The sequence below is a fragment of the Hakea prostrata genome, chromosome 3 (assembly GCF_041222555.1).
Source record: "Hakea prostrata isolate BN-2017 chromosome 3, UWA_Hpros_2, whole genome shotgun sequence".
NCBI classification, from domain to species: Eukaryota; Viridiplantae; Streptophyta; class Magnoliopsida; order Proteales; family Proteaceae; genus Hakea; species Hakea prostrata.
In genome coordinates, this window is record NC_142602.1 from 52,554,290 (window position 1) to 52,565,270 (window position 10,981).

Consider the following 10,981-nt stretch of genomic DNA (forward strand, 5'->3'; position numbering starts at 1 on the left):
TGGCAAACAACAACAGGAACACACAAATTTACATCTTCATCTGAATGTTGTATGGATAACAACAATCAAGCTATCCATAACCCATAGATCAAAGAATTCACGGGAAATTGCATGAATTGCTTTAATTTTAATTGAACAATATCTGAGCAAGCCTACACAATAGGTCACAAATTCCAAAGACAACATATTGATCCGCTAGATAGCACCCAAGGAAGGTTGGCTCAAAATAAATGTTGACGGTTCTTCTTTTCTGAATGTTGCTTCTAAGTTTCAAGTTGGCTATGGCGGAATCACGAGAGATCATTTGGACTGCATGTTATTTTGTTTTATGAAGGTTGTGGAGAACAACTGGCAGTTGTGGTAGAAGCATTGGCAGTAAGATAGCCTCAATTCGGGCACAAGATTTGGGGCTCTCCAAAATTATTGTTGAAGCAACAACTGGGATGTCATAGATCTGCTCTTACATCCTCAAAAGGGACTCTGCTGAAAATTTAAGCATATTATACATAATAGCCGAATTTTAGCATATGGGTTTGATTCAATCTAGTTTACTCATACTCTTTGGGAAGGCAATTGCGTCGCAAATCAACTTGAATTGAAGGAGCAAAGTCCCATCATAAATTTTGGACTAATTCCCATCCCCTTATTTTTATATTTTTTATATTTTTTATTTTTTTGGTGAAGAAAAACTTTAATTAAAGGAAAGTTAGTGCTATCGGCACTTACATATTGTACGTGATGTACTACTACAAATATCCAGCTGTGTGGCTGCAACATAAGCAAAGTTTTCAAAACACAATTGGAGCATTGGGTTAGGGAAGTCAACATAAATTACATGTTTTGTTGTTTCAGATAAGTCCATTAACTTTGGTAATTCCTCAAGAGACCACTTCGCTGTTGACGGGCTTGGTAAGAGCTTTGTAATTTGATGATGATTGGTCCAAATTTCTTCAACCTTTATCCCATTCGCTTTCGCAATATGCATGCCTAACTGTAGGCCAAAAAGCATAGTGTCCAGTATCCCATTAAGATCCCGCTTTCCAAAATAGATGAACAGTATGTGTCCATCTCTGCATATCCCAATACTCCAACCTGTAACTCCTAACTGGTGGTGAGGAACCCCTGCACATATAATAACATTTTGGTTAGATTGTAGAGTATACCTACACAGATTGTCGCTGAGATCAAGAAAGTTAAGGTTGGTATATCTAGATTCCTGAGAAGTTTGTATGTCCATATCTTCCTTTCTTTGTGGATCCAACATTCTAATCCACTGATTTGTATTTTGTAAGACTACTAGTGGATTAGGCAGTTTAAGACTAAACACCTTCTCATTCCTACCTTTCCAAATAAAGTAACAAGTTATAATGAAAACCAACATAACCCATCGCCCATTATCTTTGCTCAACTGTGAATACATATTAATGCACTGATTGCGAAGCGATGAGTTTTTCCAGTTTTCGGTTCTAAGACCCAAAGGTCCAGCTGCATGGATTCGTTTTCCCCAGTCACATGATATGAGAATGTGCCATATTGTTTCAGCGAACTTCCCACATATAGCGCAATCAACCATCATGCTCGACCATTGAGCAAGCTTGGCCCAAACAGGTAATCCATCATTTAAGGCCCTCCAAAAGAACACCTTAAATTTGGGATGTATGGCTAGTTTCCACATATGTTTCCACCACATAGCCAAAGTAGGGTCATGGGTCCCTAACCTTTGTTAACTATCTCCTTATAAGCAAGTTTAATAGTGAAGTCTCCATTTGGAGAGATTAAAGAAGACCAAGAATCTTCCTGGTCCGACAGATGGCAAGAACTGATGAGGGAGGATAAATGAGTTGAGAAAATCTCCCTGTTTTGAATCTGATTCTGGAATGCTTCTGTCATATCAGCCATTGTTGCCTGTCTGGGCCATTGACCGACGTCTTGAGGTACTTCATTGCTTTGTACTTGAGGTTGACCCCATGGATCAAACCAGAAAGAAGTACTTCGACCATTCCCAATCTTCCTAAACACCATTATCTTTAGCTGGGGAATGATACTGGCTATACTGTTCCAAACCCAGGACCCCTTTTTTTGTGAGACCACAGGATCAAAGATGCTTCGATCTTTGAAATATTTCGCCTTGAAGAATTTAGCCCATAATGCAACCGGGTTGTTGATTAGCCACCTCCCTGCTTGAGTAATAATGTCAAGTTATAATCTTCCATTTTCTTGAAACCCAAACCATCCATTTCCTTGGGTTGACAAAATTTCCCCCATGAAATGAGATTCAACTGTTTGCTTTTGTGAGGATGCCCATTCCAGAACTTTTGGCAAATTGCATCCATTTTTTTGCACATTGTCTTTGGGAATCTCAAACATTGCATTTGGTAGAGTGCCATTGATTGGATTGATGCTTGCATCAGCACTCCTCTTCCTGCAAAAGAGAGATTCGATGCCTTCCAGATGGCCAATTTTTTTGACATTCGATCCACCACCGTCTGTAAGGTCTTAGTCTTCGCCCTTCCCGGCATCAAGTTAGATCCCAAATACACTGTTTCTCTTTTGATTTCTTGGACCTTCACAATTGAGAGTAATGTATTTCTATCTCCCCTAGAAACATTCCGGCTGAAAAACACTCCACTTTTCTGGGAGATTGATTTCCTGGCCATTAGGTCTGAAAAAAATTCTAGGATAGCTTTGAGAGCCAACACTTCTTCTACTTCCGCTTTGTAGAACAAAAATGTGTCATCTGCAAAAAACAAGTGAGTAATTTCTAGAGCCCCCCTTGCAATCTTGATTCCGCTTAGTAACTTCAATGATTTGTACTCATCGAGTAGCCTTGACAAGATCTCCATTACAAGTAAAAAAAGATAAGGACTAAGGGGACATCCCTGCCTAAGCCCTCTAGACCCAGAGAACCAAGAAAAGGGCGATCCTCTAAGTTTGACAAAAAAAGTGGGTGAAGAAATTAACTCAGAGATAAGTTTACACCACAGGTTGTCAAAACCTAAGAACTCAAAGATCTTGATTATGACAGTCCTATCAGTTCTGTCGTAGGCCTTGGACATGTCTAGTTTGAGAGCTATGACACCTTGCTTATTGCGTGTATTAGGCATAAAGTGGAAGATTTCATGTGCTACCATAATATTGTCCGTAATCTATCTGTGGGCCACGAATGCCCCTTGATAAGGAGAGATAAGACTAGGTAGGAGGCCCCACAGTCTTCTTGCCATAATCTTTGCAATGATTTTATAGGACGTGTTACAAAGACTAATGGGTCTGAAGTCCAACACAAAGCAAGCGTCATCCTTTTTAGGAATAAAACATAACAGTGTGTGATTGATTCCCTGGGGAAGGATTCCAGATGCAAAAAAATCAGTAACGAACTTCACAATGTCTTCACCAATAAAATCCCATGATTTTTGATAGAAAAATCCATTGAAACCATAAAAACCAGGGGCCTTGTGGGGTCCAAGTGAAAACATTGCCTCCTTAATTTCAAGCAAGTTCGGGGTAGAAGAGAGTGGGTTGTTACCCAGATTAATTCTAGAAAAGAGACATTCGATAAAGTAAGGGTCAAGGGTCTCTGAAGATTGGTAGAGTTTTTGCATGTAGTTGGCAAACACCCCAGCAATCTCACATGGTGAGTTGAACTGACACCCCCCCCCCTCCTTAATCATCGAGATTCCTCTTCTGTGAAGGTTAATCTTACTATTCAGATGATAGTATCTAGTATTCCTATCTCCATCGGAAATGTACATGTCACATCCTCCCAGCCGGTACCCTAACTGGCATAGCCGAGAGTGTGATCCACAGCCCCAAAGATCAAGTATCGAGGAAATCATCCTCCCACATATACAATAACATAATCATAAACAAGAAATAATCAAGGTTTAATATTATAAACAAAGGTTCAAAACAATAATGAATAATCAGTATAATCAGAGTGCAGAAAAGATACCAGATATCCAATGATATCAAAAAGAGTAAAGTGAGGCGGAAACTCACTCCACCAATATAGCGGAACGCAGTATGAAAGTCAAAAGGAATTACAACTGAAACAAATGTACTAAGAAATAAACTAAGATCAAGCGTCTTCTAGTTTATAGATAACGTCTTCATAAGTATGGACTTCGTCAATCCAATGAATCCGTTCTAACTCTATGTTGTTTTCAAAAGTAGTACGCAGCTTGATCCGCCGGGGGATCATCAGAGTAATCTTGATCGTCGCCAGCACCTTGCGTGTAATACGCTTCATCGGCTTACGCTTCACTGTATTGCTCGTCATAATAATCAGTACTGCAGGGATAATCTAAACAAAGAATATACAAAAGGAATGAGTTTCGAAGAAACTCAGTAAGGTAGTTAATCCATAACATCATAGATAACATGTGGCAAAACATAGCATGATGCAATGCACTATGAAACAGATAAAGTATGAATGCATCTAAACTCTATGTATGCTGGTCTCTATGGCAGACATGCTTTAAGTCATAGCACCGTACTTCTTAGGGAAAGTCCGCTCACACCCTCAACCATATAAGATATCTTGGGTTCCCTCAACCATTTAAGATATCTTGGGCAGCCGGTTGGTAATGGGTCCTGCATCCCTCAGGACAAACCATGGTAGGGGGTTAAGTCAACACACTCTCTCACAACCATTTGGCATAAGTACCGGCGTGTGTCAGGGAAAAGCCTAGCCCAATGCAAGTCATCTAGTCAGTTACATCAACTCAGGTTCAGATATTTCCATTCCTCGCCCCGGGCGATCCTTTCCGGTATCCTTTCCACTAGAGTCACGGATATTACTCACCGGACTCATCAACCCTATTGGTTATCCACATATGGTAAACGGGAAGCTCTCATGTCCCCTCACGAATCATTTCACCTGTCTTGAGAGCCCATGAGCCCAAGTCTAGCCATATGCAACCCTCCAATAAATGGCCCCCACAATGTGATTCCCGTCCTCTCACGGGTTGGATACCAGTCTTGAGCGCCCATGAATCCCTATTGCTACCACGGGTCGTTCGGTCTCAATACCCTTCCGAATTGGATCTGATATAACAAGGGTATATCCTAGCCAAACACTGCTAGACATCCCTAGGTATGACAACCAATGATTCGGGAAAGCGTCGATGGGCATCTTCGGAGAACATCCCATACTATTCCCTCTGATGTCCAAGGACATAAGCATCAAAAGGATACTCCCCAATCCCAAACCAAACTTAAGCAAACACATTCTTAGAACAATCATGACATACACAACCAGTAGTTCATCATATACAAGAGAATGTAAAAGCAAAAATCAGATTAGGCAATAATAAGTAATTCATATATCATGAATAATAAAAAACATTATAAACAAGTGCTACTATTCCCACAATAGGAGATCAGAATTAAAATACAACAACAGTAGGTAATCTCATAGTTTCATGAAGTAGAAACCAGAGAACAAGCAATCTATGTAGTTAAGGAATTAACTGTCCTTACCTTCTAACTTGGATAGGATCTTAAAGAATCAAGTATGATCTTGACTAAACTTGAGAAGACAGTCCTAAACAAGTGCATACAACATGTTAGGAAAGATGCATAAAGGAAAATATCATAAATCAATCGAAACAAACCAAGAATGAGGTTGCTGTACTCATTGGTCGATTGATTGGTCTCTGCTGACCACGACCAACCCAATGCAGACGAGGGCCTACAAGAATCCGAATTTTGAGAATCAAGAACCGAATTTGATGGTTCAAAAGGGTACAAATCAGAGGGAAATTATCATGGTAGTATTCTAGGGTATAGAGGATATCAAATCATAAATCAAATCAAGTTCCCAAGTTGTAACCTAGGAACAAAAAGGTTAACCTACTAGGTTAAATATAGATTATGAGGGAAAAATATTATAATCAAAGATTAAAGAACTAGGATATGAAGATTACAGGTATAGTAAAGAAAACACATTGATTGGGTTACCATGATCAAACTAGGGTTTCTTGATCTTACCCAAGAAATTAGGGTTTCACCCTTTTTGGTTCCCATGAAAAAGGTTGAGATCACAGGAGGGAGGGAATTGATGATGGGTCAATTATAACAAGAAGAATTAAAGAATATTGAATTTAGATCAACCTCCACATTACCCATGAGGTTTCCTTTCACAAGGGAGGTTACCAAAAAGTTCTCCAGATGATCACACAAGTTAAGGTTTCAAAGGATTAGGGTTAGGGTTTCGAAGATTCTACTGGCTGAGGTTAAGATCATGATGATGATCATGGATCTTAAAGAACATGATGAGATCATGGAATAGATGGTTGCAAGAGTGCATCATCTTCTTCCTGATCTCAACGAAGAACAGAATTAAAGAAAGAAAATCAAAGATAGAAGAGAGAGTGAGTGAGATCATACCTTTGCTGTAGGAGGATGAAGAATTCTTCAAGTTTTTGTGAGAGATCACCAAGGAATGCACGGGAATGGGTTAGATTAGGGTTCTAACTCGTTCCAGAGGCTTAGGAGGCAGATGAGGCGGAGTATTCCCGAGATTAGACTTAAATAGAAGAGACAGGATTCAAATTTCAAAAACAAAATCAATTGGTCGATTGGTCCAATCGACCAATGAGTCGACCAATCAAGACAGCAACTTCAAAACAGGGAATTGAAGGCTCAGATCAAGTCCAAACATCAAGGGGTTTTGCACACACCTAGAGTGACATACCTAGGAGTTAGAAATGCCTTTGAATCAATACAGAGACCACTCCAAGACCATCAACTAATCCAATCTTCATCAGGGTGCAGTTTCCACCATTGGAACACTGGCATCAACACTCATGGATTCCAATCCAGCCATCAAGTCTTCAACAGAAATGGCCCAAAGATGACTTCTTGCCTTACTTCGGGTCACTGGACCTACAAATAACAAAGTTTCCGGATTAGGGTCAGGGCTGGGTTTCACAGTACATACTTCAAGATTTTTGAAACCAGAACATTTCCTCCGCCTCTAGGGCCCATTCCATCTCCCTCTTCTTATCCCGAATGAGGTTCCAGTCCGGATTTAGCCCTTGTTCCAGCATATCAACCTCGAGAGCCTCTTTTTGGAAGATAAGGTCAACCATGCCAAACACAAATTGATTCCACTTTTTAAGGAATCGGGATAGGATTGCTAGTCTCACATTGAGAGGTAAAATCGGATTTTTTCCGCAATTATCTTGGAGCTCAGTCAGAAAATGAGGGTGTGAAAACCATGCATTTTGAAAATGAAATAGTTTGGGACTAAGACAGTTGTTCCCTCTAAGCTAAAAAATCAGTGGGTTATGGTCGGACCCAACCGCCGGCAGTTTTTTGACCAATTGATTCGGAAACACACTGATCCAATTGGGTGACACAAAAACTCTATCTAGTTTTTCCTTGACCAAATTAGGGGGTTTCTGTTTGTTCGTCCAGGTAAAGTAGCATCCGGGAGCCGAGATCTCCACCAAGTTCTCATCAAAGATCATGTTTTTCAAAAAAGGTAAAGCACCAGATGCACGGAAGACCCCCCCCCAATCTTATCACTGGCCTCAATAATTTCATTAAAATCACCAACTATTGCAAATGGTTCAGAAATTTTTTGCAAAAGAGAAGTCAAGGTTGTCCAAAAAAGTTTTCTCTCAGAGTAGGTGGGAGGGGCATAAATAAAGCAGATAATACTATTACACTCCAGCCAAAACCTAATTAAGCACATCGAAGAATCCAACATAACTAGTTCAGCCTGGCTATGAATAGATTGAAGAACTAACAAACCTCCCTTAAGCCCTTTGGAGCCAGCACTCCCCTCATGTCCTAAAATGGCATACTGTCGGAACAACTTTTTCTTTCTTTCCAACAGATTCAAGTGATCACGGCATTTAGTTTCACAGAGGAACACCAGATCCGGTTTATGTTTGTTTAAATTTTTCAATAAGCATTGTTGGGTAAAAGATCCATTGATTCCGCGCACATTCCAAGTCATGAACTTCATAGCCGTCACAAGGATGGTCCACCAAAGGAGAAAGAATTTTCCCAGGGACCAGACAAAGGACCAAAATTTCTGCCCCCTCACTTTTAGGTGCTCACACCAAAGGAACCCCGAGAGATAAACACAAAGGACAAAGTAAGCAAGACAAGTAAAGAAACACAACCACAAGTTTTTCCAGCAACACACTTTCATATGTAAAGAATAATATAACAAGCCAGCAGGGGCACAGCAACAAAGATTTATGCAAAAAACCTATTTCTAGATTTAGGATCCAATCTTTTTCTCCAGAGATTAAAAATTGCTAGGATATTAATAAAAAGCACTATGCAGAAATCAAAGAAATAAAAGTATTTATGATATGGAAAGACCTGGGGGATGTCGGTATCCGGTTCCGCCATCGATGTAAACATTGCGCCCTGCGAGTCGTGTTGAGGGTGTACCATCTGCTGTAATGGCATCGCCAGTTCAGGATTGTGCATACATCGTGTTTCCATAGCACCCCACGCTTCCCAAAAAGCCGATCTGGAGTCAGTGCATCCCATAACAAATCATCCAGAAGAAGGTTAAAACGCTCGGTGGGCCTAAGCTGCTCTAATTCAGGACCAACTAGATTGAGTCCCTACGGCGCTTCCTACTAGGAAGGAAAGTCAATGCATCCGTTTTCTCAGCCTCAGCCGAACCGGTGAAGCCCTCTTTGGTCTGTGTCACTGCATCAATAAGAATTGGACCAAGACTGGCTGGATCCACAGGATTGACATTTGGTTTGCACAAAGGTCACAGCTTGAGTTCTAAGGTTCTTGATTGAGACACGGTCCAACTTCTCAATTCTTTCTAAAGCCATCAGCACCTTTTTCAGAATATTCGAATCCTCCACATGAGGACCACCATTTTCATTCTCAATCTCAACATTTATACCCTCCTTGTTCCTTACTTTCCCAAATTGATTCACCGAATCCTCCCTCAATTTTTCTTGACTTTTTTCTTTATCTTTTCCCTTTTCTTTTTCTTTGCTTTTTTCCATCTTTTTTCCTTTCTTCATCACCGCTCATAAACATCTGTTCCTCACAACCTTTTTCAGAACTAGGTTCTTCAACGATCCTCACAGGATCACTCGATCCAGCGCCCAAGCCACTGCCGATATCATAACCCTTGCCACATTCCATCCTCTTTTCTTGTCGAGCCGAAGCCACAAAGAGATTCATGACGGCATCATTATCCATCTTCGAAGAATCGCCCAAATTCTGAATGAATTCGTTCAGATCCAAGTCACAGAATCCAGTATTGAAGAAAGAGATTTCTCCTTTTTTGATTGCTTGCACTTTTTCAGGGTTACTGTCGTCGTTCAACAAGTTTAATTTCTCCTTCCTCATCACCGAACTTGCAGATTTCGAAAGGACCTCAGCCTCCCTCACCGACGATTCCTCATGAAACACCCTCTTAGTGTTATGATTCATTCTCCTAGCCTCCCTATTTCTTCCTTTGGATAAATCGGTTTGAGAAATCTCTTCAGTTTTTGCGAGACCCACACCTTTTTTCCTTCCTGATTTCAACATTATTTTTTCCATAGCTTTCTTTTTCTTTTTCTTTTTCTCTAGAGCTTTTGCCCTTCACGGTCACCATCTCTTGACTGCTTACACCTGCGCCTCCCTTTTTTCCCACCACAGGTAACATAAAAAGGTTAATCAGCGCCTTCGTGGATAGCATCCTATGAGTCCCGAACTTGATCGGTCTTGTGGTAAGTTCACAGAAATTTTTCTTCCTCACTTGATTTGAACCAACATCATGTTGAAGCAGCGGGCATCTCCTTGTTGAATGAGTTAATCTTTCATAGAACTCACAAAGTACCCAGAGTTCATACTGTAGTTTCACTCTCACCTTGTCGTCGCCAATACTTCTTATCAGAGCCACCTCCTTCACTGGATTATTAAGATCGATCATAACTTTAACCCTGGCCGAACCATCAGGTAAGTTCATTGCACCCACCTCTAACTGTATTTCCACAACTTTACCCAACTCATTCGCAACAGCCAAAATGAGTCCATATTCATAGCAATTGAAGCGTATTCCCTATAGCTGAACCCACACCGGAGTAGGAGGGAGAGGTTTTCTGCCTCGAAAATCTGGAATAGGATTGAGGGATAGCAACACCAACCTCTCGCCAAGCCACCAGGGAGCACGGGACAGAATCCCATTTCTATCAGTTTCAGTTGCAAAAACCACTCGAACGCCATCTCTACTGAATATCGCTACATCGGTCGCTCCTAAGGGAACCCAGAGGTCGACGAGCAACCTGCAAGTCTCCGAGACAGCCATCGGTAAGTCCCCAACCACTTTCCCATACACCGTCTTCGAAGTTAGAACTCGATCGAAACCAGAATTCATCCATCCTTTGTTGGTCGCCCCTCCCCTGAATCCATCCAAGCCCCGTCCAGGTTCCTTCCCAGATGCACCAGAACCACAGTCAATGGATAGGTTCGGTTGAGGCCGCTTTGCATTAGAAAATCTTCCCGTATGCGCCATGGAAACTCAATCCTACCCAGTTGTAGAGAAGGAAAGAAGAGTACAAGTCGAACTCAGAGGGATACAGAGCATGCAAAATATAAACCTGCACAAATATAGCAAAAACAGAGATGCATAACAAATGCAAGAATACAACAAAGGGTATAAAACATCTGAACGAGTTAAATGTAATATCAAAGTGCAGTCCGTCCTTGTGTAAAAGAAAGATTTGCAATAAATGTAAGACATCGGTAAGTTGGGATTTTGTTTCAGGGATCAGAAGGATTTAAGAAAATTGGTAACAGTCACTGTAGCTAAGGGGATTAATAATTCTGCACCAGAACAATATATGCACAATCCTTACAACTTGCCCTGTACATTGGCTCGCAGTTAGCAATCGTTACATGACGGCTTCCCCATATTAGACATCCCCCAGAAGGGAAGCTTAGCTCATAAAGGTGGTAGTGCCATAAACGAAAAGCACCACCCAACACCAGAGAAGGACAACAC